At 35.8% G+C, this 13,198-nt stretch overlaps 2 pseudogenes; both read left to right on the top strand.

The window, feature by feature from the left end:
- Positions 1 to 1,387: 1,387 nt before the first annotated feature.
- LOC109674422 (poly(rC)-binding protein 2-like) overlaps positions 1,388 to 13,198 on the top strand; it is a 248,651-nt pseudogene continuing 236,840 nt past the window's right edge.
- Positions 2,517 to 11,016, top strand: LOC141418170 (vomeronasal type-2 receptor 116-like; annotated as a pseudogene).

Raw genomic sequence — 13,198 nt, 5'->3', positions numbered from 1 at the left:
GGATTTATCTTATTATTCCCATGATTACCAAGTGTTATTTTATATTGATATGCCTACATTTGTTTACCCACTATTGGATATTTGTGAGAAAATTTGTGTGACTGTGAGTGATAAAATTAGGGCCAATCTTTTAAAACAAACTTCATGTTTCTCTGATTAAGATAATTGAGGCAAAATTCATAGATAAAGAGATACACTTATTCATAAAATTTAGTATTTTTTGACAAAGACATGCTGGGAGGCCAGTGTATTTCAAGCTTCCCTTTATCCCATATCCACCTGCAGTTTCTCCTCATACCTCTCTCGCTCCCCAAACAACCAGTGAACAATATTCTAATTTGTTTCTCTATGGATTTGCTGATTCTGGATATTTTATATAAATGTATTCATACTATTTTAAATATATTTGTGACTGGTACCTTTTGAATTATGCAATTTTTTCAACTTTTATCCATAATGTAACATGCTTCTGTCTTTGGTATACTTTTCTCATAATATCTTAACATTCTGATCTCTTTGGGGTACTGAATTACCTCTGGTTGCAAAGAATAAGATGTAAAGTATTCTGTTCCATCTTTTGGAGACAATTTGGAGGTCTGTTTTCTCTACCTTAAAGGTTTGACAAAAATGTTTTGATGGAGCAGTCATAGAATTTTTTTGAGGATTGCTATTCTGGAATTAATCTTTCTTTAACACAAAATTTTCCTCCTTTTTTGGCACTGTTCTAGAGTCCATTAGATAATATGCTATGTAGAATGAGTGCAGCTGGATTCATAAGTGGAATGAGAAAAAATCTTTTATTCTAAAATTTTGTCAAGGTTATTTGAGACTCATAAATTTAGAAAATTGGTGTATTCTCAGCTTTAAACTTTCTTATTTACACTTTATATATTGAAAAGTAGCAAAGAACACTGATAAAGCAATCCAAATCTGGGAACTTTTAAAAAAAAATTTTTTAAATAATTAAAAAAAATATTTTATTAGTTTATAATAGTTACATAGGAGATTTCATTTTGACCTTTCCATATCATGTATCCTGGTTTGTTTCATCCTCTCCATAGTTCTCCCTTCTACCCCCTCCGCCTTTCTTAAAATGACTTTAACAGATTTCTGTGTTCCATATTCACACATGTACAAAAAATACATCAACACTTCTTTGCCTCTTCCTTTACCTTCCCCATCACTTTGATACCGCCCCCTTAACATGAATTGTTCTACATTCTTAACATTCATTGTTTGAGTATCTATTCATTATTCAGTAGAGTTTTGCCTTTGGTATTTTACCTGCAAATATATTACATTTTATTCAGTGTAAACTTCCCTATCACTCTTCTTTCCCCTTCTCCACCTACAGCACACTGTCCAGCAGCTTTCAGTGTATTCCATTATGTCTTGTCACATCTGGGGCTTTGACTGGCATGTGGACAAGTATACAAATTAAGTGTGTAGAAACTGAAAATTCACAAACTATTTAAAACTTGTAATAGATGACTCTCCAGAAATGACACAGATCATAGGCGGTAGTGGTGAACAGCAGAAGGGATTATGGATTAATCTGCATCGTTCTAGCTGTGCTGGCTCTCATACCACCCTGACTTTGATTAGATACTGAGCCAGGATAATACTGGCAGAAAATCCAGTGATGATAACTTACTTATCAGTAGCTTCTTCTACTGAGTTTGCAGTTTTGAGCTAAGCCCCTCTCATCTGACAGATTTCATTGAATTTTGCTCTTTGATGCTTTCATAATTTCCAGCGGTTTCCCTGTGACCCTAAGGCTGATGGTCCCTGCTAGTCAGGTGGCTCTCTCATTGGAAAAGGTAGTTGCAGGACCAAGGAAATATGAAAGAGTACAGGGACTCAGGTCCAGATGGCAGGGGATATGCTCCCCAACTCAACTGAGCACACCATCACTATAGCTGCCATTTCATAATATGTCATTGACTGTGTCAAACAGATCTTCATGGTCATGTGGAGACTCTCTTCCAGACCCCCATGAAAGGTGTGACCATCACATGCAGCGCACGGGTCAAGTTCCTCAGTCATATTTTCAGGTGGCCAGGACAAACACAGCACAAACGGTGACAGTACCAGCTTTCCCCTCAGTACCCTTTCCATGTGACTCAAACCTGATCTGGAAGGACCTTCTCTAGAGGCTTCTTTCATTCAAGGACAGTATGTGATTCCACAATCGGATCTGACCAAGCTGCATCAGTCAGTAATGAAAAAGTCTCATTTTCCCTTGACATTCAACAAAAAATTTGTGGGTTAGATGCATCTGCTCAGACTACTACTCATGAACACACAACTCTTAATTTATAATAATCCAAATATATAAAATAAGATATGATCTGCACTGGACACATCTTGATGTCTGAATTAGTGTCAGGAATCTATTTAGCATCCATTTTTCCCCATGAATTTTAAACATCTTTGTTTTAGGTATTTATGGGAAAGTAACCAAATTAGACCATTTGTTTAGGTAAAAGAAAATTCAAATTCCATGAGTAAGAATAATGCATGAAAAATTACTGAAAAAAATATTTTTTGGTGGCCCAGAGGTTTTCAACTCAATTCTCACATTTTTGGAGTAGGTGCTCTTACTGCTTGAGTCACTCTACCAGCCCTTTTTTGGGTAAGGGGTTTTGTCAAAATCAGGCCTTGTGAACTATTTGCCAGGGGCTGGCTTCAAAATATGATCTTCCTATCTCTGCCTCCTGAGTAGCTAGGATTATAGGAGTGAGACACCTGTGCCCAACAAATTACTGAAAAATATATTTTAATTAAAAACAAACACTGCCACTTGGGAACTGATTTAACATATCATAAATATTTGGTTAAAGCATTAGAACAAACTAGCACAACACACAGAGACATAGGAAAAAATGCAAACCAACTAAGGCATAAAAATTTACTCCAACATAAGTCATTATAAAATGAGAATTTCAGAATGCTTAAGTTAATGTTAAAATTAAAGAAAAAAATTTAAATTTAGGAATAAACCTAAAGAAAGGAATTGAAAGGAATTCATAAAGAGAAACAAAATATTAATTCTATCAGAAACATAAATATTGGAAAGTGAGTATTAAAATCCAAGAACTTATATTTTGGGCAAACATATGTAGAAAAATAAAGAGGGTGTTTAAATATAAACTAGAAACAGATAAAGGAGAATGTACTACAAAGATAGTCAAACAAAGAAAATAAGAGTGAATAGCTTAAAATTTAAGCAAGTAAATTAGAAGTCCTGAATCAAAGTTTATCCTTAAAGGAAAATAGTGAGTAAGAAGAAGTTGTTTTCACAAAAGTTGGTATATTAGAGTAGAAAATTTTAGAAAGTGCTCAATCAAAATACAGCAAATATATACAATTCAAGAAGATAGTGTTACCAAATGTTTGAATAATTGACAAGTCAGGTTCTATCCAAATTTTCCCAGAACATAAAGAAGACTAAAATGTTTGCATGTTGGTTTCTGCCTCTGAGTAGAAACAAGACGATATATTTGGATATCCCATCACCTTTGCAATGCTTTTTTGGAGATGAGTATGTGCACTCACTACTCACATTCCTAGAAGATAATGTGTTGCTCTTTTGTCCATACACTGATGTACCTCTCATTTACAGGACTTTAAACAAAATATATCTGTTCAGTTACCAGATATATCATCCAAATAAATGCCACCACACCCCACTCACAATGCCCTGAAAACCTCTCATTGGTTTGGACACAGATTTCTTTACAAAAGTCAGAGATTTTACAAGACCTTATTTACCAGGGCCCTCGGGACTTGTTCAACAGCTCCATATGATGGGGAGGAGAATCTCTAAAAGGAAGCCTCATCCTGCCTTAGCTGAGGAATGTCTCTTGAATTACATGATTTGACCATTCTTACTAACACTCCTCTCTGATTAGGTGGTTTTGGAAGACCTACCAATATGTTCTGGCTTTTCATTTTGCCATTGAGGAGATCAATAAAGACTCTCATCTGCTCCCCAACCTGTCCTTGGGTTTTCATATCTACAATGCCCTTCAGAGTGACCAAAGAACATTAACTAATGCTCTGATATGGCTGTCTGGAGGAAATGGGATTCTCCCTAACTACAGATGCAAGACTCAAGACAAATCTGTTGCTATCATTGCAGGAACTGCATCAGCATTTTCAGCTGAAATTGGATCACTGTTAGAGCTCTACAGAACCCCACAGGTAAGTAGGTCATGAATTCTGTACAGAAGTGTTTGGATCTCCCCAACAGTATTCATTCACTTCTGATCAAAGGGAAATGTGGAAGCTGAGACTACATATAGCATGACAGCTTAAATAAGACCCCAGTGAATTCCCTGAGTTTTGAGATTAGCAACAATGGAAAGAGACGGATAAAAGAGAAAGTAGTGGATTCTGAGAACCTCAACCAAGATTATTTTCTATGGACAATGCATCCATCCCCCAGCCACTGAGAACATTGACTGTTGACAGCTTACATTTGTGTGACTCATAGGAGAGGCCCAAAACAAGTGAATTGCTCATCTTATTATGTAACTCTCTCCAGTGCATCTATAGGTGCATATTTGTCAAGTGTGGGGATAGTAAAAACTGGGCATCTGGTTTCAATTTTGGGAAATACTGAGGACCATTACAGTTATAGATATCCCAAAGATTGGCTGAGATTCAGTTATAACTGTTTTCTTCTTTACCCGCTTCCTCTGTGCAAACCTGTTTTTCTCACATCCACCTAAGCAGCTCTTGACAGCATTCTCAGAGAACATTCCACTTATTATTCTCCATGTCTCTGGCTTTTTTCAGAGGCACCAGGTAACAGCAGCAGCAATCAGAGGCAATAATTCCAATAGTCATTACCTTAAGGGAATACTCTTCTAGAATAATTGATTTTTAGAAAACTGAAGACTGCAAGTGATTGTGTTCTTCAAGAAAATGAAGGTTGTTGTGATAATAAATTAAATCCAAGTACCAAAAGAAAAATATAATAAAATGTTACCAGTGTTTGCATGAAACATGGATTGCAGAAGTATGAGTCTACCCCATAAGTTGCAGAGTCAAGTATGAGGCTCCACCCAAAGTTCATGCTTTCTTCATTCCCACTGAAAAATCCACAAAGATCTTACACATTTTCTTTCATGACTTGTTGAGGGAGTCACAGTTTCTTTCCTAAAGGCAATGGTATTGTGAAACATGGTCCTCTTTGTGTCCAAAATGAGGGAAATTGGTAATCTCTACAGCAGTCTTTTCCTCTACTGAAAAGTATTTTATTCAGTCACCTTCTCATCTACAGAATCTTTTCTTCCCCCTGAACAGAAAATACCTAATCCCTCTAAATTCATAGTCATATTTTTCTTTGCTTACACAGGTCACCTATGGACCTTTTGATCCTATGCTAAGTGGTAAAGACCAGTTTCCATCACTCTATCAGATGGCCTCCAAGGACATCTTTCTTTCCCATGCAGTGATCTCATTATTGCTTCATTTTGGTTGGATTTGGGTGGCACTCTTTATATCTGATGATATGAAAGGAGAGCAGTTCCTTCAAGTTCTGAAAGCAGAGATGTTAAAGAAAGGTATTTGTGTGGCCCTTATAGAAAAACTGCCTCCCACTAAGACAATTTATGGAACAAATGAAATCACTTTCATGACTAGAATCAGAGTTTCATCTGCAAACGTACACATACTATATGGTGAAGTAGGAAGCCTCATCACCACGGACCTTGCAGCAGAATTTTTTTTAATCACAGGGAAGGTATGGATCATGGCAGCAAAGTGGGATATCGTTGCGTATGAGATGGATCACCTTCTGCACTCTTTCCATGGAAGTTTCTCATTTTCGCCTCAGAAAGAGGAAATCCCTGACTTTAAACATCTTCTCAAGACAGCTAACCCATCCCAATACCCAGAGGACGTTTACTTCAGTATTTTGAGGTTTTATAGTTTTGATTGTATACCTGCTGGTTTACTCTCTGGAAAACTTAGAATCTGCCAACCAAATTTTTCTTTAGAGTATATGCCAAGGAATATTTACATCATGACAATATCAGACTTTAGCCATTTCATCTATAATGCTGTGCATTCATTGGCCCATGTCCTCCATAGAATGCTTTTACAAAAAATAGAAATTGGCTCTGAGGGAGATATAGGATTAGCTTCTAAGAAACTTCCAATAGACTTTTTGGTAGGTTTACTTCAAAGCTAATGACAGGACTACAGTTCTAGAATTTTTCTGTTTAGATTTAGTTAGACCTGTTGCTCTCCTAGGGAAAAGAAGAGTTCTCACTGGAGCCTAGGTAATGGTGACTACACAGACAGAACTCCTGTTTGACAAATAGCAAACCTGAGGTTAGGGATGTGTGTAAAATAGAATGGTGAAATCTAAGTGAATCCCCTTTCTCATTTACAAATTATACCTCTCCTCCAGCTTCATCCATTTCTGAGGAAAAATCAAGAATCAGGACCACACATCTTTAGATGTAAAAAGAAACTATATTATGACACAGTATGATATCCAGAACAATGTGAATTTTCCGGTTGGTCTTGGGTTACTGGTTAAAGTGGGAGAGTTTGTCTCTAAGAGTCCACTTGATCAAAGTTTGACCATCAAAGAAGAGATGGTAGAATGGCCTATTGGATTCACAGAGGTATAATTCCATTTCAATATGATGACATATCCATATGGGAGCTGAATGGAGTCCTGTGATGAAATTAAATGTAACTCTTTAACTCACCTATAATTCACCTGCCACATCTTGACTTTATACTATGACATCGTGTTTTTGCATATTCTGGGTTAAAATCTAAAGAAATAGTAACTTTGTAGGAGTCATTTATTTTAGTTTAAGTATCTTTATACACTCAGCAGTTAATAAAATAGAATACAGTCTATGAATACACAGATAAAAATACACATGCATATATGCCAAATATATTCTCCTATGGATCTGCAATCTTTCAATGACATATATTCAGAACCTTTATTATATTTTAATGCACTATAAAACAAGTTTATTATGGAGTAATGTATCACTCATCTCTTGGGAGGTATAATTCCCATTTTTCTAAGGCATTTTGGATGCCATTGAGTTTTCTACCTTGGTTCTATTTAGCATCTAAAAGCATTGAGCATGGATTCATGTCATCCTTCCACAGTTGGACACTCCTAGTAAATTTTGCAGATGATTTATATAACAACCATGTCCTGTACATAAAATATGTTCTTATTTTCTGGAAAGCAATGCCCTACCTAGCCTCAGAAACCAACAAGTGAATTAACCACAATTTCTGGTATATAATACACTCTCTCTCTGTCAGAATTTTTTGTACATAGTGTGCCTATTTATCACATTATTAAGTTCTTTTTTCTATAATTTAAAGTCCCCTACCCAAGTGCATTAGGTATTTTTCATTACTACAAACAAGTATCTGAGATAAATATCCTTATAAAGATAAAAGGCTTATGCAGTAACATTTTTGAAGATTCCCTTCCAAGATCAAGTGACCCAAATAGTTTGGTTTTTAGTGAGGGTGGCACCTCATAATGAAAGCACTTGTAAGAGCAAACGTCTAGACCTTTTTCTTAAAGATTCCAATGCCTCTCAATAATGCCATCCTGGGGAAAAGTTCCTTAACATAAGGAAATTTGGGGAATCATGTTCATATTTCAATCAGTGCATCAACTGTGTATGAAGATATAGTAAAAATAATATCAGGTGTCCAAATTTACAGAATTACATAGAAAACTTCACTGAAAAGGTTTTGGATAACAAGAGAAGAAAGAAAAACATGGGAAGTGTTGCTGGTGATGTATGAAATAAAAATAATCATGTACAGTGATATATTTGGTAATCAGTTGAGAAAGATGATAGCTAACCATTATAACCTAAAATTAGATGTCTAGGTATATATACATGTGGTACATTTCTCTTTTCTCCCTCAGACTCCTCAATCAGTGTGTAGCCCAAGCTGTGTTCCAGGATTCAGGAAAGTTCTACAGGAAGACCTATATGCTGCTATATTTGTGTTTTTTGTCCAGAAAGACACATTTCCAATCAGACAGGTAGAAAACATAGAAGTACCTTATGATAACTCTTTGCTTTCTTTCTCAGTAACGATAAGCCAGAAAAATTTCCAGCAAGATTGTAGAGCACCACCGTTCTACATTTACCATTCACTCATTCTTTCAATATACCCGTTTTATAATATTCATAGCTACCTCATTGTGTGCAAGCTCTTGTCTGCATTGCTCACTCTATTAGGATCAACTATAACATTGATTCCAATGGTCACCTTTGTTTACCACCCAGTGCTGAGTGACAGTCCCAATCTCCTATTTCACTGTGGAGTACATGAAGCTATACCCACAAAATGTAAGATGTAAAATCTTCAAGGCGACCTGTGGGTGCCCTAAGACTTGAAATCAGTGTGTTCTTACACAGATGAGAACCACAGAGCAAATGTACATAAACTGTCAGGGGAATATTTTATAACATTTGGACCATGCCCTCAACACCGTGAAAGGTCTTAAGTACACATAATTAATACATGATCATAACCTTTACAATATCATAATATAATAAGGAAAATAAACACATTAATATATGAAGACACAATATTTTAATAAAAGGCACTATCTGTTGTACCTCACAGTAGTTTGTACCCAAGATATAAATTTAAGGAATTTTATACCCAAATAAAATATGTTGTTCTCAAACACAACGTATTGGGATCTTATTAAAACTGCTTCCATTTTTCAAAATATAAAGAATCAATGTTATAATTATTTGAACTACTGCCTAAGTACAATGTAATTTCCATCATCTTAGTAGTATTAACCATTTGGTTTCATTCACCTGGCAAAATAGTTATCTTCAGATATGTTTGAGTAAACAAAATAATAACTGCCTTAATTGTGAAAGAATTAAAAACTAAACGAGTAGGTAAAACAAGAAAGAGAATTAAATGAACACTGGGTTTGGGACCTATAATGCAATATATTCATGCTTGTGTGAGCCAAGCATGTCTTGGGACAGAATCCAGGAGTACCTGTTGACTCTGATGAGGAATGGATAACTCAAGAACAGAAATCATAGACAGAATGGCAGAGAATCATTCAAATTATTTCAGAATCTTACACTGTTGCATAAGTATTACTTATAAAGCTAAAACATAGAATAGACACTACTTCTTGTTTCTACAAATAAATTTAATTGACATAAAGACATGCCTATTAATACACTTGTGATTCATGACTGTTTTTATGCTGTAGGAGCAAGCATGAGCTGTTGTAGCAAGGACCATCATATGCAAAAAGCTCACAATATTCATGACCTGACACATTACTAAAAAGGGTTAACAACTCATGCCTCAGTTGTAAATAAATGAAAAAATTTAAAAATACAATCAATTCTTAATATTTTAACTAAAATATCTGCTACTCGAAATATGATTATTTAACAATTCAATCATCTTCAAAATTCAATTCAAACTAATTTCAGTATTTATATAAAACATTACAAAATAGTCACAGAAAAAGTGTAGAATGAGGAAATATTTGTTCTATTACATATTGAGTTATATACAAAACAGAAAGCAGTAGAAATTATCATAGTGATAAAAGTTCAGAGGTTCCAGAAAGTTTAGTGGCTTATTTCTGAGTATGAATAGGGAAAGATATCACTTTGACTACTTTATGTAAATAGTAAGTGTGACAAGTCAAGATTAATATGAAGAAAATACTGAGGAGAGTAGAGGGTTGGGAAAATTCCACACATCTGATTTCAACGTTGAGTTTCACTTGTGCAAACTGACAGTTTCCAAATGTTGAAGAGTCCTCTGGAATAGATTTTGTTTTATATGGAACTGAAAGCATCCTCCCTACTCAGAGATATAGAAACTTACTCTGATATGTCTCACTTTTACCTCACAGCAGTCTGTACTCACAAGACATAGCAAAGGTGACCACATGGCAGAAAGCAAGAATGTGTGAAATTAAAATGCTGACTTTTTTCCTTCTAGATTCAGAGCAATGTATTCAGTGTCCCCCATATGAGTACCCAGACAGTAAGAGAAACCACTGCCTCCTCAAGGTTGTAACCTTTCTGCTTTTGAGGATTCTCTGGGGATGGCTCTAGCCTGCACAGCTCTGTGCTTCTCTGTCATCACAGCAGTCGTTTTGGGGGTCTTTGTGAAGCACCATGACACTCCCATAGTCAAGGCCAATAACCGGACTCTCAGCTACATCCTGCTCATCTCCCTCCTCCTGTGCTTCCTCTGCTCCTTACTCTTCATTGGCCATCCCAACACAGCTACCTTCATGCTCCAGCAAATCTCATTTGGACTCATTTTCACGGTGGCAGTTTCCACTGTTTTGGCCAAAACTATCACTGTAATTCTGGCCTTCAAAGCTATGAAACAAGGAAAAACAATGAGGTGGTTGTTGACTTCAGGAGCCTCTAACTCTGTCATTCCTGTCTGCTCCCTCATCCAACTTATTTTGTGTGGAATCTTGCTGAGAACATTTCCTTCCTTTGTTGACAGAGATGCACAGGCTGAACACAGCCACATCATCATCACTTGCAACAAAGGTTCCACCACTGTCTTCTACTGTGTTCTTGGATATTTGGGCTCCCTGGCCCTGGGGAGTTTTGCTGTGGCTTTCCTTGCCAGGAATCTGCCTGACACATTCAATGAAGCCAAGTACTTGACATTCCATATGTTGGTATTCTGTACTGTCTGGTCACCTTACTCCCTGTCTATCACAGCACCAAGGGAAAAGTCATGGTAGCCGTGGAAGTGTTTTCCATCTTGGCCTCCAGTGCAGGTCTCCTAGGTTGCATCTTTGCTCCCAAGTGCTACATAATTTTTATAAAACCTGATAAAAACTCTTTTAAAAGTTTAAAGAACAAAAGAGATGCTAAACAAAGTAGACATTCTGAGGGTTTAACTCATAATTCAATAGCACATATTAATCACTTAAAAACTAACTTGAGTTTACATTCCAATACCATAAAGTAAGTAAAACTAATGTAGCATGTTAGATGCACCCACTTCAAAAACTCTATTGTGTAAAATCCGAGAACAAGAGGGTAGAACAGGTTCTGCCTGGAAGTGGGAGGGGGTGGGGAGAGGGGTGCAGGTGGCACAAACAATACGTACACATATAAGGAAATGTAAAAGTGATAAAATAAAAAGAGAAAGAAAAAAATCTATTGTGCAAACCTAATGCTACCTATTCATTAAGTTATTATACAAGCATGAATATAGCACTAGATTAAAATCAATGAAATTGTATATATTAAATTAATTTTAATTTTATTTATCAGTTAGCAGACATTAAGGTACTCATAGTTTTAGAAAGTATCTAATTTATATGTGTTTTATATTCTTTTTTGTTTTGACTTGATTGGAGTATATTACTTTATTATTGGCATCAAAATTTATGTGGGAATTGTCCTAAATAGATAGAAATAATTTGTCAAGTTTAAAGATCTTCCATGAGTATCCTCTATACGCCAAAAACCTCTTATTAAATAATCTTTGCTCAACTCTTTTAAAAATTATTTCTTTATCACACTGGTACAGATTTTTAATGTAGACATGAAAGTGATTCTAAAATCACATATTGTAATAATTTATTGGTATTTGGTTTGGCTGTTGTTTTAAGTTTTCTTTTTCAAAATCTACACTTGAGAGAATGAGGAATGATTTCATTTTCTATTGATGTGAAATTCACATAACAAGGATGAAGCATTTTAACACAGTAAAGTGGTATTTAGTGCACATTCACATTGTACATAGTTCATTCATAAAATTGTGTCATCATCTCTAAGTAGTTCTTTTGTATTACAACAAGGTTTGGAATGCCTGGACATTATGGGAATTCCATGTCAGCTTTGGAGGAAGCACCAAAGTGTGTGCCAAGTCAGCTGCTTCATTAGACATTCATAAAAGCAACATATGAGGATTTCAAGTTTTTTACATCTTATTAAAAACTACATCTGGAATTGCTCCAAATGTGAAGGCAGGGATTCTCCCCATTAAAGACTATTCCAAAACCTCCTAAGATTGGATCATTTGACATCTCAAAGACAGAGGCACCAAAAGATGCTTCTCAGATACCAGTCCAAAGCAAATTATGAAGGGAATGTACATACAGAGGGCTGCAAAGTCCGTTTAATAGACAGCAAGAAAAAAAATTTTTGTTTTATAAAAATAATGGGCCAGGGCAAATCTTGTTCTGACTATGCTGATACTCACCACTATTATCTCATCCCAAGTTGGTTTCACAATTCACATTGTAGTCTCCCTCACCTCCACTGTTCTGACCTCCAGGTTTCATGGGAAACAAATGCTGTGTAAAACTTCAACCCCTAGCACTGTTCCTAGAAAGGGTACTAGGATCCTATTGGCACAGAGAGGGCCATGTGTATGTGGAATGGAGTGGAACTGGATGATATAAAGGAAAAATTCAACAACGATATGGAGATCATAAAAAATGACAAGATAGAAATCATGGACTTGAAGAAGTCAATAAATGAAATAAAAAGGAAGATTACAGCTTCAACACCAAACTAGATTAAGAATAAAAAAGAAATTTTTGAACATGAAGACAAGCCATTTATTTGTTTGTTTATTAGAAATAGGTTCTTTCTGTATTGCCCAGAAAAGTCTTGAACTCCTGAACTCCAATTATCCTCCTGCTTCAGCCTTCCAAGAACCTAGAAATTTACCTCCACCACTATGCCTGGCCAGAATACAAGTCTCCTGACATAAACCACTTAGGAAAAAATGTTTAAAAGTGAAACACTATCAATAAGGAGTACTATGTCCAGCAAAACTATCCTTCAGAAATGAAAGAAAAATAAAGACTGGTAGTTAATGAAAAACAGAAAGAATCTGTCACCACCTAGCTGGCCCTAGAAATTCTTAATGGTGTCTGACACTAGAATTCGAACACCACAAGTAGCCAAAGTAATCCTGAGCAAAACACCAAATTTGGAGGCATCACAACACCAGAATTCAAACATACTATAGATCTACAGTCACAAAAAAAGCATGGTACTAACATAAAACAAACACATACACCAATGGAACAAAATAAATAGCCCAGAAATTGATCTTCATATTTCTAGCCAACTAATGGTAGACAAAGGGAGCAAGAAAATAACTTGGGGAAAAGAAACTTTTCTTCAATAAT

This window comes from Castor canadensis, chromosome 16 (assembly GCF_047511655.1).
Source record: "Castor canadensis chromosome 16, mCasCan1.hap1v2, whole genome shotgun sequence".
In the NCBI taxonomy this organism is placed as follows: domain Eukaryota; kingdom Metazoa; phylum Chordata; class Mammalia; order Rodentia; family Castoridae; genus Castor; species Castor canadensis.
This window is presented reverse-complemented; position numbering and strand designations above follow the sequence as displayed.